Raw genomic sequence first — 15936 nt, forward strand, 5'->3', positions numbered from 1 at the left:
AGGATTTCCGAGGATTTTTCAGGTTCTGAAGGTTTCAGGTGCCTAGGGATGTGGTTAATGGCTACATCTCTATGTGGAGGTGTTTTTCTCACAGCATTTTGCAGATGCCTTACGGAAGTGCTCTCAGGCGAATGTGGTTACACTTTGCAGGGGGCTTTTTATTCCCACCTTTCTCTAAAGCAGAGTAGATACCAGCCAATAAAGTCAGCAGCATTGCTTTGCCAGTAGAAAAACTGTATACTTGTGTAAAAAAGCCCTTTATTATTCATAAAATATTTTGTGGTGATTTGGCTCTATTTTTCCTGAGAATTAAAAAAAAAAAAAAAAAAAAGCTGTTATTTGGGAAAGAAACAAACAAAAGAAAAACAAACCAACCCCAAACACCTTAAAAACTGTTTTAGTCCTCAAATGTAGGTCAAAGACTGGAGCAACCTTTGAATCTAGCAAAATCACATTATCTTAACTGCTTTTCCAGAAATGCTGCGAATTCTATATTCTTTGAGCACCCCAATGGGCTGAAAATACTCCTGAGAGATTAGTGGGCTCTCAGCTACTGCTCCAATTCATAGAAATTAAACCTTCCATCATCTGGTTTTTATATTTGGAAAATGTCAGCTATACTTCCTATCACATATATTGTTGCTTCAATGCACTGAGCCTTCTGTGAATTTCAAAACACATAACTCAGCTCTCAAGCATTTCTTTTGTAAATATTGATAATGGTTTCAAGTTCTTTATTAAATAACTTTTTAATGAGTTTGAGGACAAAGAACTATTTTTTCACAGTCTCACAAAGATAAGAATCATAACATATCTTTCTGTACCATGGAACACATGGTTCTCAATACCTCATTGTGCAGCATAGGTTTTCCTCCTTTTTAAAAAGTTTACTTTAACAAAAAAAAGCCCCACAATTCTAAGAAATAAAATCTTAGAGGCCATGCTAAAATGTCCAAAATTGCATGCCAATGCTATGTGACAGCTTTGCAGGTCAGTGTGTGCTGGAGTTTGAAGCAGCATTAGGAAACTCCCTTTACCCCTTTAATCCAACAGCTAGAACTACAAAATGTCACCATCACTCCTTAATAAGGTTCAATGTATAGACCTCTCCTTGCTCAGCATTATTTATTGCCTCTGGTTTTACCAGAGAGGATCCCTGTGTATACACTTAGGATCGAAGACAATAAAATATTATGGTGAGGTTCACCAGGGGAAGTTTCCAGGGAGAGGTTTTTTATCAGTTTACAAGCATGGTCAAAGTCCTGCAAGGGAGTTCCTCTTTGGAGCAGGCTGTAAACAATTTACATGGGGAGGTAAGAGGAAGTCTTTAGGGTGCCTTGAAAAATATTAAGTTATAGAAGTTCTGACCTCTGTCTTCTAGACCTGGCCCAGAGGACTGATGTTTACTAGCAAGCATGCGGCTCTCTAGGAAACTGCATACCGTCAGTGGAAGTTGAGTTATTTTTTTAATACATTTCAATTACAAGTTGGACTAGGTAGCGGTATACTAAATCAAATATGCTGTACAACTAATTTTCTCTATAAAAACCCAAATGTTTACCTTTGAACTTAAAAATGTTGCCTTCAGGCATATAGTATTCCAGCCTGCTGTAGTTTAAACACACAGTGCAGGTTCTGTAGTTTGCTTCTTCATTCAACACTCAAGATCATTCACGTTTGCAAAGTGGAATTAAAAGCCAACTAGGAACAGATTACTGGTCCCCTGATATTAGCCTTTCTTCTCACACATTCCCTCAAAGGCTTTCAGGTCTAATAACAACATTTTCCTGTGCTGGTCCTATTGACAGCTTGAAACCTTAATGATGATCCATTTGAAATGTAAATAATTGGTCTTATTCGCACATTTATTCAAGGGAATTTGAATTGAATCATCTATCTGTGACACTACAAACAGGTCAAGAGACAAACAAGGATGTTTAGGTGATTTTAGATGGTGTTTTAGGCCTGGACAATGGCTGGATATGTTGCCAAAATGGTGCTTTCCCCAAAGTCTGAGAAGAGACATCTCAGCCTCTCCAGTGTCCACAAGTTTTTCTTGTTAAAATTAAATACAAGGGTGTGTATTAGCACTGCTGGTTGGTGTTGGTTGGGTTTTGTTTGTTTGAGGGCTTTTTTTTTTTTTTTTTTCCCTGCACTCAGGATGTCAACAGAGCCAAAGAACAGAACATCTCTGTTGGTTGGGAAAGGAGCTGTTGCTGATTATTGGATAGCAGGTTCTTATTTGCATCTATTATTTTAATGATGCTGAGACTTGGCTGCAGTGTTTAGGACGTGTTAGGGCACCAAGAGCATTCCAAAGGTATCTTTTCAGCCGTTTCCAGTTAAGGAGTATATATTAGAGTTGTGAATTAGAAGAACTATTCAATCTTCCATCTTTGTCACTGTGCCAACACACGGGAAATGACCTCGTCCTAAAAACTGAGCACCTGCAACTCTCATTAAGATCCATCTAATATCACCCATTGCTTTTCAGAGTCTGAAAAGGGCCTCTTACAAACTACCTGCTTCAAATTCCCTGGGGATTTATTGGCTCAGAACACAGATTACTTGTCTTGGTATCAGGGATTTCCTTTCTTTTGAACAGGAACATAAAAACACAAAGAAAGTCTAAACTCAAGTAATGTGAAAATATTGTGTTTGATTCCAACCCATACATTCAAAATTACAGCTGAATGTCTGACTTTAACTTGAAATGCGATGCCTTGACTCTGCATATGATCTTATGGCATATAAAATGTTTGGAAGCCTTTGAAAAAACGAAAACATTCTTGGCTTTGGTTCTACTCTTATTTTTATGCTTTCTTTAATGCATTTATAGTTGGCTCAATAGATCTTTACATTTATCAAGCTTGGGTAGCCAATTTCAGAACTCACGAAATCTGTGTCGTTACTGATTGTAATGGTAGTACACTGTCAAGTCTGTTGTGCACTTTACAGATGCTATATCTTTAGGTGAGAGGATCCTCAGACATAAATGGTGTAGTTCAAAAGCTTGATCCAAATCTTCCTGAAGCCTTTCAGTTTTATTTCAGTGACATGCAAGACTAAAAGTTTGAAACGCTGAGCTCTTCTTTCCTAAGAGGTGAGCAGTAAAGTACAGGCACCTGAAATGTTACACTGGCCTGAAATTGCCCTACTTTCACCCTTTTAAATTCAGACAAAGCAATAAAATTTAATGTGTACATGCACTTACTGCATTAAAATTAATGGTTTCACTTCCAGACTGATTACTGACCACGACCTTAAATGAAATTAGTTCTCCTAGAAGTTCATACAGATTTTTAGACATAGTAAAAATGCAACATAGAGAGCAATGAAAATTTCATGCTAAACGTGCCTTAGTGATCTCAGGGGTTTTTGATAGGTCCCGACAAGAAATAATCTCTGAGCTCTGTTGAACAGCTGACTCAAGTTTGAGTTAAAAGGAAAGAAATATCAGTTGTCTTGAAAGGTTTAAATGTAATCCGTTCTAATGAAGAATAGTTTTTTCCATTGCTCTGTGTTCACTTTTAATCCTATCAGAAGTCTTCTTTAAGAACACCTAAGCAACTTTGTACGTGCCTAATTTTAAACAACATATCATACATTCACCGAGCGTGTTCAGCAATGTTCTCCCAGGGCTGACTTTTGTATTATGAGAGTAAAACTTTAAAGCACATAATTAGTTAGCAGTCAGAGGTAGCTGCATATGAGTGGAAGTGAAGAGCTTGAAATCAGACCAAATTACTAGTCATAGAATTTGCAGAGCCTGCAAGCTTATGGTTCCATGAAGCCAGATGGGAAAGTATTATCTTCACAGGTAGTCACGATGAACAGTTGAAGTATGATGGCATTGTGTTTATATGTGGACTGTTTAATACACTTGCAGCACTTTCTAATCTTTCCTCAGTTTTGCATTCATTATATGTGCTCATAATAGATAAGCTCCTGGAAGGAAACAGTCCCAATCCCAAAAGTCTGTTATTGAAAAGAAACCCTTTGCCATTCTGTGAAGCAATCTTCAAGGATTTTAAATGATCCAAAAGCTGATATTGTTACCCATGCAAGTAATGATCAGAGGTTCACTTTTCAATGCGTCAACTTGAAATGCATGGAATTCCTTTAAGGCTGAAATATGAATCAAGGGGAATGAACATGTTCTCAGTCAAGACTTTAAATGATGGGAAAAGGTATCTGAACTAGGATATGACTGGAAAACTTAGTGTCAAATAACCTTGTACTGTAATTTCACTGGGACACCATAAGCTTTGAAGTCAAAGCTAGTTGCACTGAATGCTGTCTGTGCTCACAGACCTCTTCAAAAGTTGGGAAAGTATTATCTTCACAGGTAGTCACGATGAACAGTTAAAGTATGATGGCATTGTGTTTATATGTGGACTGTTTAATACACTTGCAGCACTTTCTAATCTTTCCTCAGTTTTGCATTCATTATATGTGCTCATAATAGATAAGCAAGGTTGTAAAATGTGAGTTGTGTATCAAACTTTGCAGAAACATCAAGAATATTGGGGCTCTCCCTGTGCATCTTCTGTCTAATGTGTTGATAAACATACAAACAGGCTACGTACTTGGCAATCGACATCTAGCAGCCTTCACAAGTTTAGCAATCAACCTTCGGAAAGTTGGCAGAACCAAGCCTGGGATTTGGATTACAGCTTTTTTCACAAGGTGTGCAATTGTCCTAGGCAAATAAAGCCCTCCGACCCCATAAGGAGCTTTAGAGCAGGCAATTACTTTAAAGGATAACCATTTAAAGGACACTGAAAGCCTCACAGTTTTACAGCCCTGTGGCAAGAACCTCCAAACTTGAACCAATGCTAACAGTTTGTCTAATGAGGGAAAAGATACCCTGATGGATGTTCTTGATCCCATACATAGTTCAGCAGTTGGGGATCTCTGGGCGGAAGAGTATGGGTATTTTTCTTTAGTTTTTTCTGTTAGTTACCCATTAGGGAAAAAAGTTGCATAAGTAACCCTGTATATTCCCTGAATATGAGCTCCACGGTGGTGCCAGAGAACAAAAGTGTCTTTATATTATATGGTAACCATGGACCAAAGGACATATTCCTGAGCCTAATCACCGTATGTAAGAAAGGCAGCATGCTAGCTAGGACCCAGAGGGAAGAAGCCCACAAAGTTCTTTTGTAGGCTGTTTTCTCGTGGAATGGATTCAAAAACGATGCTGCTGAGCCGCTAATGCTATGTTTACGTTCCTGTTCTTCTTTTAACCCAAACCCTCTTACGTAAAAGGAGACTCCAACACACTAACCCGGTGCTTCTCGCCTGAGGCGATGAACATAGCAATGTCATCTATCAGCTACAGCAAACCACAGCACGCTTTTCTAAGCTTAGCTTGTTATTGTCTTTCAGGCTGCAGAATAACCCAGGGCAATGGAACAGTTACTGGCACTATAAATGTTTTCAGACACTGAAGCTAGTAATTTGCAACCTTATTTGAATTAAATTACCTCTTTAAGAGAGTCTGAAACCGGATGACTTCATATAATTCATTATGTTTAAGAAGGTGGTTTAGTGTGGCAAGTTAAAACCCATTAAATTGCTCTGTAGTTTTCTTGGCTGTGGTTGTTTTTCTTAAGTGAAAGTAATTAAACATAAATATTTACTAATATCCCAGGCTGTGAAACTCTATAGCCAGTAAGAGGAACAAGGAGAACCGAGCCAGCGTTGGCTTCCTACGTTAATACCCCACGCTGGCTGAAACGTGCCTGCTGACTTCTCTACAAACAGGGCTGGCCGATGTGGAGCTCTGGTGGGGAATTCAGAAGCCGAGCAGCTGAATTTATTTAAACAAGGGGAGGAAACCACTACTCGGATACAATCTTCTTTCGTTGTTTTTATATACACAGGATTAATGCGATGGGCTGTAAGACACCATGAGTGAATTGGGTTTTTCCCTACTCATACTGTCTAAAGACCTGCTCTAAAAATCTGTAGGTGTCAATGGTAAAATCCCCACTGAGTTGCGTGGGTCCTGAATCAGGGCTGTGCTGTCACAATTGCTGTAGATGAGCACGGGCAAGCCCAACCACAGCGGGAGCGCTGCCTTCTCCTGCCCCAGCCACCCCACCACACTGCTGCTAAACCATCTCCCTCTGGCCAGCACGAGTATTGCTGTGGCTGCATGTGGAACCAACACCGGCAAATACCGAGCAGGGTTGGTGCTGCCAGGTTAACTTAAGGTTTCTAGTGTTGTAAAGCGAAAGCTTCCCCTTGCCGAGCTACTGTTAAGCTGGTGAGATGGCAGACACTGGTAAAGGCAGAAAACGGTGTTAGTCTAAATAACATGAAGTCCCAATATCTATGTTCTCGAAGGACCTGTCAGAATGCCAGTGAATGGGTCCAGACTGGCTCAAGGTGCCCAGTGAACATCTCAGGGTTAATGCTCCAGCTGAGACCCCTTCAAACCTAATTTCTAGGAGCAGTCTTAGGCTTGAAATAGTGCTCTCAACTCTCTCTTTATACTCCATTTGAAACTAAGGGGCCTCTTGTAACTCTTCAGGACTCCAAGATAACAGAATTAAGCAAAGTTTTTTTTGTTTTTTTGTTTGTTTGTTTGTTTGTTTGTTTTTTGTGTGTGTGTGTGTGTGTTTGTTTGTTTTTGTTTTTTACTGTAGTACTTCACTAAGTTGTTCTATGGACAGATTTTGCCCTTTCTGAACAGACTAGATCCACTTCATGCTTATAGTAAGACCTTTCTTCCTCAGCATCTGGTAAAAAGATTCTCATAAAATACTTAAGTCCTACATTGACAGAAAAATGCAAATCTGCTTAGCTCGAAGAAGATATCAATAGCTGGCCTAGAGGCGCTGTTGCCAGAGTGAGGTACTGTACACCATGAAAAACAGCAACAAAGCCTTAAAGCAGATGGTGATTAGGGATGGACATATGCCTGATCCTCTACCTTCTCCATACTTGCTGCTTTCTGTTGCACACATGGTGAGACATGAGGGCAGTCAGTGCCTCGCAGCTTCAGGCTGGGCGGCTCTGCCTTGACAGAGCAGGGGGCACAGGAGGGTCTCCCAGCCCCAAGGGTGGGTGTCAAACCCTTTGCCTCCAACACTTCACTCGAGCTGCTGCGGTGGCACACCCTGAGGCCACAGCAGCACCCCTCAACTGAGGACTTAGTCAAACAGCTTCGTTAAAAATAACATGAAGCTCTAAACCCAAGGATCTTGGCTGGAGCAGGTGAGGGGCAGGGAGAAAGCTTGAATTACATGGACAGGGGAGGTTTGTTAGCAAACTCTTCAGCTGAGCTGTTACTCAGAGGTCTTCTTGCTGCATGTTTAATACTGCTGATGTTGCTGTGTTTTTTTTAAGACAGATGAGAAATACTAAGATGTCACGTTCATATTTGCCATCCACATCCACCCAGAAGAGACTGCAGAAGGTTTGTCTGACAGGGTGCTCAACATGCAGGTGATGAGGATTAAAACAGGAAAATTAATTTGTGGATTTTTTTTTTTTTGTTCTGTGAAGTTACAGCTCTGTAAACTATCTTACCTGTCCAGCGAGGAGATGTCACACGAAGAGTGACTCTGGACACTTCCCCCGCTCCCTGCCAACCCCTCGGAAGACACACTGTGAGGGTTCACGTCACCCCTGGACCAGTCTTTCCTTGCATCTCTGGCCAAGCAGAGTGGCAGCTCACGCAAAGCATGCTGTTAAGACACATGATGTATTTCACTCATGGTTAAGTCCAAAACCTTTTGCCAAGAATGAGCTTGTTAAAAGCTGCTTTAGTCAGAAAGATGAAATACTAAGCTGCCTGCCTTTTACTAGACACTAGCTCATAGGAGCTTAAACTCCCAACATTTTCCTTTGGAATAAGCTGACTGGATCATTTCAGTCTTTTGGGGGTAGAAGGCGCAAAGAAACTGCCAAAACAATTGCAAAAATGAGTTATATACGCGGCTGGGAAGCAATCTGTGTGTTCTGCTGGAAGAGGTTGCCCCACGCGTACTCGCAGCTCTGCCCCACCAGCCAGGCGCCCGCAGCTCCAGCCCTTCCTCTTCCTCAGGTTCCTAATGGGCCATTCACTGATGCCCTGCACCAGCTCAAGATGGGCAAAACCTCCTTTAACACTGGGCCCCTGCTCATTTTGGCAGCACTATAGTGATGGGCTAATTTTTCTGCCAATACAGATTGACAGTAAAAGAGAACATATAATTGCTGAGGCTGCTGGATGTATAAGAAGAAAACCAATTTAAATGGTATTTATTGAATTAACAAGTCCTTATCTAATTTATAAATTAGTCATCCAGAGTGCCCTTCTGCCATATTACCCAAGGCTGAATTTTTGTCGGATTTTTGTCACTGGTTCAGCAGGATTCGATCAAATCGGTACCTGGAAAGCAAACTGCCGCCAAAAATATCAGGTGAAAAAGTGGTAATTCAGCAGACATGTTTCTATCTGAGGTATTACTAAGCAAATACCCAGAGTCAGGTTTATCACTTTTATTTGAAATCTGGAAGGCAGCTCCCCATAGCCTGAGAGCATAGTTGTCTCCTTCCAGCATGTAGATACTCCTGGAGTCTGAGATGCTTCATTTAGGAGTGTGCTCAGATTTAACCCTTGCTGTTCATACAGGGGAAAGATACAAGTGGAGCAGCGCCTGGATGGTTTTCAGACACGAGAAGGGAGCCTGCACAGTTGCCCTGAAGCCGTCAGTGAGCGTGGGAACAGGCTCAGCCCAGCACGGAGCTGGACTCCACACTCGCGTTTCTGTGCCAGTGCGGTGTTGCCGAGCGAGCCCTGGCCTGCTGCATGCAGCCAGTGTGCCATATGAACTGCTGTGGCGTTGCTGGACAGAATGGAGATAAAATCTCTGCTAAGCCTGAGAAAATATTCATGCATTTACATCCTGGGCAGATTTGGTTCCTAGTGCTGCCTAATAGCAAAGCTGCTTTTTTTTCCTTTTTCTTTTTACTCATTTTCTCATCCAAAGGCTATAAAAAACCCTTGCTAGATGTTGCAAATCTATGGCAGCAAATCTGGTAATTTCTGTACTTTCGGGGGTTCTTCCACAAATTTATCCCATCCTTTTATTCTAATTGCTGTGGGTATTTTGGTCTGCAACATATTTAAACCAAGCAAATCCAGGAGAAAGGCGAAAAGGATAAAAGTTTCTTTCCACTGCATTTAATTGGGAGTTTCCCCACAACCTGTGTGGCAGTAATAGGCTTAGAGTCTTATTTGTACAGTAATGCTTGATTTACTTGTTTCTCCCCTTCTTCCTTTCTCTTCCCATGGTGGCACATTATTGTTTCAAACCACTGATCTTTGCTGTGGTCTCTTGTTTCCCACAGCTTGCATTGCTGGGATGTTTACTTCCTGGATTTAATTCTAATTTAGCTACTACACTAATCCTTAAATAAATCTTTTTCAGTTCAACTCTTTCCCTTAACCCTATACACCAATGTTTACACTAATTTAAATAGGCAGGATATTAGATTAAAGTTAATTGAGGGAGTCAACATACTAATCCAGTTTCTACAGGTTTACACTCCTGAAGAAAATATTAAGAGCAGCCGTAAAAATTCCCCTTTCTCATACTCAGAGTGAGGGAGAATACATTTGGAGAGTGGCCCACCATTAGGTTTTGGAAACCCAAGTATCATAAGTTTTGCATATTGGCAAACATAACGTAAGACAACACACACAGCTAAGATGAATTCTCTTTCATTTCAAGACTGACAGCTCAGGAAAACAGTCTGAACATAGCTGGAGAAATTACAGGCTTCCATGAGAGAGAATGACAACATATTATCATAGTGTAACAATCCGTATAGTATTTACAAACAGTACAACTGAAATGGGAAAAAATCCCAACAACCTGAATATAACGTTTTGAATGGTACATTTTTTTAAAGAGACAAGACTGATTTTTTAAAAACCAGCTAATCTAGCAGTCCAGTTTCCAGCTCGAAAGTTTAGATCAATATCTGTTGGTGCAAATTTTCACCTACGGATAGTCATGTGCAAGTATAATCTAAAGCAGATAAGCATATAAGTCAGTACAGTGATATCTAAATGATAAAAACATCATCAGATTTAAATACAGACCAAAAAATACCACTCATACATTTAAAAAATTCTGTTCCACAGCCTTTTTTTTTTAGCCTAAATATAAGTTTATCCATCTTCTGGATGTGCTGCAAGCTCTAGTTATTTTCTTCCATTGTGAGGGAATGGAAGACTATGATTGGAGCAATTTTGCTGGTTGGTAATTTTTGTGATTTAACGTTGTCTCAGCAGTGTCAAGTAATAATTTCATTATATTCTATATTGCACAGGTGTATAAGAAAATGGTTCACGAGTATTTTACTGCAGCTGTGTATTTCATTTCTGTCTTTAAGAGAAAAATGCCTAGCAATGGAGAGAATGCAGAGCTACATTTAAAATTAATACAGTTAATTCTACTCTACAAATTGATACCTACGAAATGTCTCCTTTCGAAAACTCAAAATCCACTTTTGACACAAAAAAATGGAGTTCCTGAAGCTGAAAGCCACATGGAGTCACATCCCTCTTCTCTTAAGCTGCAAACATCTACCTTTCTTTCATGTCCCCCTGAAACTAGTTGGATGCTGACTTACACCAATTAATAACATGATCCAGGGTGAAAACCAGCAGCGAACAGCCGCAAATCAGTTCTGAACTCCTATCAATCTCTTGTCCATGGCCCATGCACATAAATATGTAATAAATTCAGGCAGTGTAGAATGCCGAATCCCGTTAAACCCTGAGTGCTCTGGGGCAGAAGTTGTAGCTTTTCCCTGCCAGGTAGGTGTTTACGAGCCTGGTAGCACCAGAAGCGTTTCTGGAGCCCACAAATGTAATTTAGCTGCAGTAATGCCTGCCTCGTGCCGACATGTGTTACACGCAATTGTAAAAAGGAAAAAAAAGTTTAACAGCTTAGCCACAAAGGAATGTTTATATCTGATTACACTAACTGCTAATTTAATGGTAGTTAATCAGCAGCATGTAATACAAGCTGAGCAGCCCAATGGATTTATTGATGAATGGCATTTAAAGTTGTTGTTAGAAAACCGGCGCAGTTGTTACATTAAACAAGCAGGCACAGGGTTCTATCAAACCGCAGTGGATTTGCTAAGGAAAAATTACTGCTTCAGCTTTACAGTGCTTCAAATCCCAAATTTCTCCAAATTTACACTGACCCAAAAATAGGCCAGTGTGTGAGCTGCAGGCCCAGTCCTGCACAGTGCAGAAGACATCCCCTGAGGTTGATACCAGTATGCATCACGTTGCTGGGATGGGCGCTGAGTTTCCGAGAAAAGCAGGTGCCCCCCCAGAGCCCGTGTGCTGCTCCTACCCACCTTCAGCCACTAGAGCAAAAATACCATGAACAACATGTTGCCAGGGCTGCCACTTGAGGCTTAAATACTGGAGTGGGATTTTTACTCTTCCTCCTTCACGTGTGCCTGTGCCTCTCCACACCAACTACAGGTCAATACAGGCTGCAAGGGGCACATTTCTTCCCCTCTGGAGTCAGTGGGGGCTGAGGAATGATGCAGTCCTGGCAGCTGCACAACCACATCCCTTCCCAATGTGTGAGCCTGCCTATGCCTGGGCTGAAGGGGACTGATTTAGGGGAGAGGGAAAGAAAGGTACAGCCACCTCATCCCCTCTGGCAAGTATCGATTTGCCTGGATGCACACCCTTCATCTCCCCAAACCTGACCCATACAGCTGCTGCGTACCAAGCAGCTCACTTTCCTTAGGATGAAATATGAGCAAAGGGAGCTTGCAAAGCAGCGCTGGAAGCAGATTCCCACAGAGTGCATCCATGCCTGAGATCAAAAAGCAAAGAAAAGCTTTTTAAACATGTTCAGGCTGAACCTTTTTACTCACAAAGGCATCTCCAAGTAGCCACTGCTCCCTGCTCCTTCCAGCATGCTGCAGCATCCAGCTATTCAGCCTCAGCCTCCTGACCCTTTGGCCAGCTGAAATCATCCAGAGATTTTTCTACTCCTGACTTGGCTGTGATGAGGCCAGCTGCCAAGTGAGAGGCATCTGTAAAGGAGCAAAAAGTTGGAAATTATGTCAGTTATTTATTCATGGGAGACAGTTTGCTGAATGCTGCCAAAATGTAAGAGCTTCTGTTTCTTTGCGAGCTTCAGTTCCTTCTTGTGCAACCATCAGGAATGTGTCCATCTTTGCCTGTTTCATGAACACTTCTGCCATTTAACTGAAAGATTTCAAAGACACAAGATGTTGAGTTCCAAGGCTGTTAGCAACAGCCACAAGAAGAGCAGGTAGAGAAATAAATACTATACTTGGGGAGACCTGCCAAATGAGGTGCCTTGCGACCAAGAATTGTAACAATGGGGAGTTTGAGAAAGGCTCACTTGAAACATTAAACCCAGACAAAACCTTGATATGTATTAAATTAAACCAAATGATACTTTAGCAGGGAAAACAGAAAAAGTGGCATGGCTATATTTTTTTGTTCAGAATTAAGTGTAAGCCAACACTTAGAGGAGGCAGTTCATTAAATCACCTCTCAGCTTGAGGGCAAGCATGGGGAACCCCAGTAGGCTTCCAGCTCCTGATGGAAACAGTAAGCTATGCTAAACCAGTTGCACTCTTCTGGAGCAATTTATGTATTAATAAAATGTATCATTAACATTATAACTCATCTTTGATCCTGAATGACAAAGGTACAGAAATGCATATCTGGAAATTAAAAAAAAAAAAAAAAAAGAGAGAGAGACATAGGTAAATCAGATCTGTCAGACATGGAGGTTGGCTGGGGAGTTTCCGGATGACCCCGGTGGCAGGATTGGGCACATGAAGTAGTTGATGTGACTTATTAGTAATAAAGACTTCCAGATTCTGCATGCATCCTCACAAATCTAATTTGCCACTGTCTTACTTGGTAGCCCCAGTGAGGCTGGTGCACATTAGCACTCGTGAAAGTCTGGGAGAGGTGGGATGGGTTTCTTCTGCCTTCACCTTTGTCACAGACAGCTCAGGTATCTAATGCAAGCAAGCTAGTCTTCCTCTGTAGTCATTAGTCCATAGATAAGGTGGGATGAGACATTACTTAGATGCTTGCTTTTTTTTTTCCCATTTCTGTGTCTAGTTGGAAGAATTGCCTTTGGGAGATGCCTCTTCTCTCCAACAGCTCTTGAGGGTACAAAACTGACTGGCTTCAGCTCACTTAGCTGACTGGCAGTAGGTGAAATAATGTCTTTAGGGATGAGTGTTTCTCAACCTTATGTCCTTTCTCATTGCACTCCTCCCTAAGGTCACAGCTGGGACAGCACACAGGCAGCTGCAGGCACAGAATCGAAAGTAAGTCAAAATGCATTTGCATTTAAAAGTCAAATGCAAACAAAACTGCTGGGGTGTGGAAAAATATACACATAGATCTGAAGGATGAAGCATCAAGATTGCATTTTCCAGAAACAATGAGAGATTTCTGATCTCCCAGGATCCACGCTCACCCAGCACAGGAGTCAGTTCCCCTGCAGCATCAGGACAGTCAGCACCTTTCCTGACAGATCTGCTGGGACCACCAAGATAAGCAGGTTAAAGATGAGCTTTCTCCCCTTTCTTCCCTCCAACTGGCAGCACCCTTCCTGAGAAAGTGCAGGAGAAGAGGAGGAGCTCCATGGTCGTCAATGGGGAGCTAGGGTTTGAGAAGTCCTTCATTTTGGGATGAATCCCATAGGGATGGACCCTGATGGCTGTGATTAACAAGGACGTTGCTGAGAGCAGCAGGACAGAAACCCACTTTCTCCCACAGCCCTGCAGGAACCCACCGATCTGCAGCCAAGAAGCTTTTCAGTAGCGTTGCAAATGTCTGTCAGCGTTGTGAAGGATACAAATAGCATTGCTCAGCCAGGGTGGGAGACCTGAGCTCTGTACATAGTTCTGTCAGAGCAACCTATGAAGTCATTTAGAAGAGAAACACTTGAATTGAACTAAACATAGGAGTCTTTGCATTTGTGAAGTTGGAACCAGCTACACCCCAAGTGAAGTGCACTATGAACATGTGTTTGCAGCTGCAGTAGAGACCAAGAAGTGCTTACAAATGGGTCTTATGTGCCCCCTGTAGATGGAGACAAATATCAAATTGGACCATTCACTTTCTTCTCAGCTCTTCCCCATCATTTACCACTCATGTTGTGCTGGGCTAATTCCCCGTACTGTGTATTTTTGAACAGACCATTAAAAAGTTATGGTGCAGGTCACTTCTCAGGCAAGAGGGAATACTCCATACATAGGAGGGTTTGTTACTTGTTTATTTCCAGAGCCAATTTTTTTATTTCTTCCCAGCTTTGCACATATAAAAGAGCAGCAGTAGTAGACACAGACCATGCTGTGGAATTTGTTGCTGGCCTGGTATAAACAGCCCGTCCTATGTATTGACCTAATGTAAACAGCCAGTAGCCTATATAAACAACCAGCAGTTGAGCTCAGGCTAAATGAAGCCCCAAAGTATGTTTGAGCAGCAAGAAATCAGATGTCAATCTACGTATTTCCAATTTATAAACTGTTGTTTCTCTGCTTGCCAGAAACAATTCTCTATTTTGCAAATTTATTGGAAGTTTGTCATGACACAGTTCATGCTTTCCCCAAAGAGCAGGTTGCCAGGGAGCGTTACTGCTGTCCTACAACCCTCCCTGCACTCTTGGTCAAGCATCTCCCAAAATGGGGCTACCAGGTGAAGGAGGAATGCACTGGCAGGAGTCAAAGGAGCCTCAGGGTGGGACAGGTTCAATCTCAATGTCCCAAAGGGGATTCTGCAAGTTTTAAACTTCCTGTTGGAAAAAATTCAATCAAACTGACCACATTTGCATATATGATTAGCCATATAGTCATCTCTAAAAATGAGGCTATCCTGAAAAGTTATCTTGTTCCTTAGAAAACTCTCTATTTGGGGTAGCAGTCTATGAGAAAACAGCAGTCTTTCGAAATTGTGCCTTTTTTTTCCTTTAAAAGGGCGTTCTCTCTTTGAAAATCCCAGCCATTCTTGAACTATTAAATGTGCTTTAAAATTTAATTTACAGAACAAGATTAATCTTTACTGTAGATTTGACTATGTAGCTATTTCACTGCTTTACTCAGAGGCAAATACTGAACTGGTCTGGAATTAAATGGAAATGGTAAAAGGGAGGGAATGCAAAGGGCAAACTGATAGAAAAGAGGGCTAAAAGGGGTACCATCATATAGCTATTCTTAGTAACAGCAGGGAAAAAAATAAATAGATGCAGTTATTTTGGGTGGCTGGGAGAAACTACAGAAAGAAAACAAGCCTTTTATCTTGAAACAGTCCATCTGACTTCAGCCCACCTTGGCAGATAGCAGTTTGCTCTCTGAGGAGAAAGGAACCAGATGGTTCTCATATTTCTAATGGCTGCGTATCTACATGACAAACACCATCTCAGAAGTTAGCAGCAACTGCTGGAAGCTTCATTGGTGTGTGTGGTGGCAAATGATTAAGAGAATGTGAATATTTTCTTTTTTTCTTTTCCTTCTTCTTCTTTTTCCTCTCCCCTAAACAAGTCTGGAATAGATGGAGAAACACCCTCCCAGCAAGGGCTGCACATCAGACACGCAGGCTGCATCTGCACCTTCATGGAGTGGATGGAGGACTCTGATTTAGTGTCAGTTCAGCAATTTTCACTAACTGGATTCATTGCAAGTGGTCCAAAGACGAGCTGCCTCGTGTAACCACACCTCTTGCAAGACTGTTGACTTTTTACATCCATACAAAGTGTAAAAATCGGGCAGAATTCAGCCTGAGGTAAACCCTGCTGGGGCATAATGCATTAGGTTTCTGTACTGCTGAACCATGTAATGAATCCCACGGTTGGTGCTAATGCAAAACTAGTGGTGATGTGCTAAATGGTTTAACTGCTCATA

At 41.6% G+C, this 15936-nt stretch overlaps 1 long non-coding RNA gene across 2 annotated transcripts in view; it reads right to left on the minus strand.

The window, feature by feature from the left end:
• Positions 1 to 15936, minus strand: part of LOC110366236 (uncharacterized) — an 82114-nt gene that overhangs the window by 5125 nt on the left and 61053 nt on the right. The window contains exons 3-4 of one of the 2 annotated variants that reach the window (XR_010471598.1): positions 11914 to 12075; positions 7543 to 7700 (exon numbers count right to left, since the gene is read on the minus strand). This is a non-coding gene — a long non-coding RNA (uncharacterized LOC110366236). The remainder of the gene's footprint in view (positions 1 to 7542; positions 7701 to 11913; positions 12076 to 15936) is intronic. The other variant, XR_010471597.1, reaches the window with a different exon arrangement.

Source organism: Columba livia, chromosome 3, assembly GCF_036013475.1.
Source record: "Columba livia isolate bColLiv1 breed racing homer chromosome 3, bColLiv1.pat.W.v2, whole genome shotgun sequence".
NCBI lineage: Eukaryota > Metazoa > Chordata > Aves > Columbiformes > Columbidae > Columba > Columba livia.